Source organism: Antennarius striatus, chromosome 21 (genome assembly GCF_040054535.1).
Source record: "Antennarius striatus isolate MH-2024 chromosome 21, ASM4005453v1, whole genome shotgun sequence".
NCBI classification, from domain to species: domain Eukaryota; kingdom Metazoa; phylum Chordata; class Actinopteri; order Lophiiformes; family Antennariidae; genus Antennarius; species Antennarius striatus.
Window position 1 is genome coordinate 3,308,396 of NC_090796.1, and position 4,341 is coordinate 3,312,736.

A 4,341-nucleotide genomic window follows, 5' to 3' on the forward strand; every position below is an offset into this window, starting at 1 on the left:
AAACTATGGATACTTTATGCAGTTTTGATCTGTATAGCTGGAGGTGAGACGTTTGATTTTTAATTAGCTTGAGATACTAATACTGATATTTTATTTTGGGACATGCATCTTTCAGAGAGGTGAGGTTGGACAAGGATTCATCAGTTTGCACAGATGTTTCAGCATTTGAACAATTGTATTCACCATTTTTACATTACAAACAGCACTGATGCATTTTCTATATTTATACAGTTCAGTTCAAGCTTTTTTGAGTCCGTCTCTGATCGTTAAGTCAATTTGTGAACATTCGCAGTTGTCCATGTCATGGCAGATACGAAAAACACATTTTTATTGGTCAGCTTTTATGTTTTATTTTGTTTTTTCAATTTTTTTTCCACCTAGCTTATTTTGCTATGGTTGTATTCATGGTTTAACTTTTATAATAATCAGTGACAGAAATACAATAACATTTACGTGTTAAATACAATTGTGAACTAATTTACTTTTTTAATCTCTAAATGTCTTTTATATGAACTTACAGTTAATAAATAAATAATACCCATAACCAGTTCATTTATTTTGAGATGAAAATTTTTACAAAGATCATTTCAGTTTTATGTCTATTACTATGGAACAAAAAAACTACCAGCAAAATACATCTCGTAAAAGCTGCCACAGTAAAATCCTGATTTCACGCCAATGTAATTGCCAATAGAACTCTTGTAGATAATAAGAACATTAAGCTGTTAGAGTTTTTGGAGATAAAGTCAGAGAGGCCAGACTGAGATGGTTTGGACATGTCCAGAGGAGAGATAGTGAATATATTGGTAGGAGGATACTGAGTTTTGAACTGCCAGGCAGGAGGCCTAGAGCAAGACCAAAGAGGAGGTTTATGGATGTAGTGAAAGAGGACATGAAGGTAGTTGGTGTGAGAGAAGACGATGCAGAAGACAGGGTTAGATGGAGGCAACTGATTCGCTGTGGTGACAACTGAAGGGAAAAGCCGAAAGGAAAAGAAGAAGAAGAAAAAGATTTGATTTTTGCAAAAACATTTTAATCACATGCAAACATTTTACAATTTTACATTAGATGAAAGCACTAAAGTGCTTCAGAAGAAGAAGATTTTGTGCAAAAAACTTCAATCACATTCAGAACATTTTACAATTTTTCATTAGATGAAACTTCAAAAACACTAAACACCAATAAATAAAAGGAAATACAATTTAAAAATTAGTGCATTACATCAGGAAGTTTGCAAAAGTGAGGTGATCATCAACTAAAGTACATAGGACATTTTTGTAACACCAGATGTTCCTAAAGTTATTTAGGTCTTTTGTCATTTTATAGAAACCAAATTCTGGTTTTACGCGACATCTGATGTTACAGCAAAAAACAGTAGCTGCTTCTTGAACAGTATTGTTTTCAATTCTCCTCTTCCTGGTCACATAAATTGCGAGTTTTGCCTCTCCAGAGATAAAATTTAAAAGCTGCCACTTTCTCTGATTCGATCTATTGTACCCACCACCGTAGATGAATGTCCTGATACTAAAATTTTCACTGAACAAATTAAAAATCATTCGTTAGAAGAGTGAAGAGCACTGCAAGTCTCCCACACTCACTGAAAGCATGAAAGACTGTTTCACGAAGGTGACAGGTAGTTGGCCCAGGTAGTGGGTGCTCTGTCACACAGGCTTTTCTTGTTGATTACTTTTACACATTGTTTGTACAGTATTTTTTTGTTGGCCGTGTGCCTTATTTGTCGTTCATCTCCAAGGAGAGGACCCTCCAGTTCTCCAAACAGGGGACTGATGTGTACCTCAGGGAAAGGATTTTTGCTGTCCGGCACAGTCCCTGTACTATAGTCCAGGAGGAGGCTTCTCTCCTTCCCGGAGAGTTTTTGCCTCCACAGTTGTAGCACCCTCTGAGCCACCCTGGTGGACTGGATGTTCAGCAGGGAGCTCACAGCCTGGACATCCGCCAGCGCAGGCCCGGCATTGTCCACCAGCTGCTGGAGAGTCAGGGTCCTGGTTCTACAAAGCGCTGCAGACAGCCCAGGTGTGGCTCCACTGCAGACATCCAGCCTGGCTCCATGCACTAGTGGTTCCTTCACTCACCAGAACAGAGAGTCAGAGCTTTTTCCTGGGCTGCTTTTAAATAGGGCCCATGACTTAAAAACACCGTGATGAAACGGAGGCAAGCCATTTAACTTCAGAAACTTAGAATCCATTAAAAACAGAGCAGCATCCAGGTCCAAGTTACTCACCCGTTTGAATATGCAGCTGGCCACCTCTCTCCACGTCAGATCCGCTGGTCCGGTCAGAAACTGCTTGATGAACTGTAATATGAACGTGGCTGTTCTACTAGCCAGGTGGATGAGGCCCTGTCTCCCCTCATCTCTTGACAAAAACAGCACTCCTTGAGGCACCCAATGCAGCCCATACCAGGAAAGTTAACAAGTTTGGTCTGGATTTTGGCTAGAAACCCTGATGGAGGGTCCATACAGGCCAAGCGGTGCCATAGCTGTGAGCCCACCAGGTTGTTTATCACTAAAACTCGACCTCTGTACGACATTCTGGGGAGCAACCATTTCCATTTTTTAAGTTTCCCTTATATTTTTCAATGACACCCTCCCAGTTCTTCCTGGTTGTTGTCGCATTTCCCAGGTACACACCGAGATATTTGAGACCATCAGTCTTCCAACACAAGTTTTGAGGAAGAACCGGGAGGTTGCCATGCCACTCGCCAACAGCAAGGGCTTCACTTTTGCTCCAGTTTACTCATTCCAGTTAAAACATTGAATGAGTTTGTCAAATCCACCAAAACATCAACATCCCTTTGGTTTTTGATAAGAACAACAACATCATCAGCATAAGCAGATAAAAGAATGCTCTCTCTAACACCAGGTAAAATCAAACCGTCGATGCTTTTGCGGATTTTACAGAGGAGGAGTTCCAGAGAAAGTGCATAGAGCGTCCCAGACAGAGCACAGCCCTGCCAGATGCCCCGATGCACCCTGAAGGGGGCACACAAACTGCCATTAAACTTCAGTGTACTCTCAACGTCACTGTACAACACCCGGATCTTGGCAATAAACATGGCACTGAACCCAAACTTCTCCATAGTTTCCCAGAGGAAGCTGTTCTCAACACGGTCAAATGCCTTTTCCTGATCTAATGAAACGAGACCAGCATTTATACCCAATGATCTGGAAACCTCCAAAACATCTCGAATTAGGTAGACATTGTCTGCCATGGACCTGCCGGGCACACAGTAGGTTTGATCCCGGTGGATGACCTGCTCCATAGCTTCCCTCAGCCTGGTAGCCAAAGCCTTGGACATAATCTTGTAATCCGTGCAGAGCAGTGACACAGGGCGCCAGTTCTTGATGTCCTGCAGATTGCCTTTTTTAGGCAGGAGGGCAACGACCGCCCTCCGGCAGGACAGTGGCAAAGAGCCTGAGGCCAGACTATCGTTAAACACTTCTAGCATATCACGTGCTAGAATGTCCCAGAAGGCTTTATAAAATTTGACCGTCAGACCATCAATACCCGGAGATCGTCATCCCTGCATGTTCTGCAGGGCAGTGTGGAGTTCCTCTAACTCCAGTGGCCGGTCGAGTTGTGAATTTGTCTCCGTGGAGACCTGAGGTAGCTCTGCACAGAACTCCTCTAACAGTGGCTGGTTTTCTCGGTATTCACTGTCATACAAAGATGAATAAAAACTCACAGCTCGCTTTCTGATCTGCCCGGGCTCTGTCAGCTCCTGTCCTGTGTCAGACAGCATGGAGTGGATCACGTTGGTCTGTCCATGCTTCTTTTCCAGGCTGAAGAAGAAGCTAGAGGGAGCATCCATCTCGGTGATGTTTTGCACACTAGATCGGATCAGTGCACCCTGTTCTTTAGTATCCAACAGGTCGGCTAAAGCCATTCTTTTGGACTTGAGGATTTCAGTAGACCTCTGATTTCCTGTGGAAGCACTTGTCTTTAACTCCACGATCTCCAGGTCTTTCATAGACCGGCAGGTGTCACGTGTGATGTAAGAAGAAGAAGAAGAAGACTATATTTCACACAATAAATGACAAAAGATTTCAGATACAGAAAACACAGATCAGTTGGACATTCTGCAAATGTTTTCCATCTTTCTTCCTCTTCCACCACCAGCCACAGAAATTTAGCGTACAGGATGGAATGGCTCGATGATTTCTGCAAAAGTCTTATTTTCCTTTTCCTGAAATTTGTTGGGATGGAGTCTCATGTACTCCTACATTTCCCGATCAAGTTTAGCGTACTTGTAATTTGCATATTTTGAAACGTGATAACCAATGAACCAAACAATGGTTGCCAGCCTGTGGTTTAATCTATT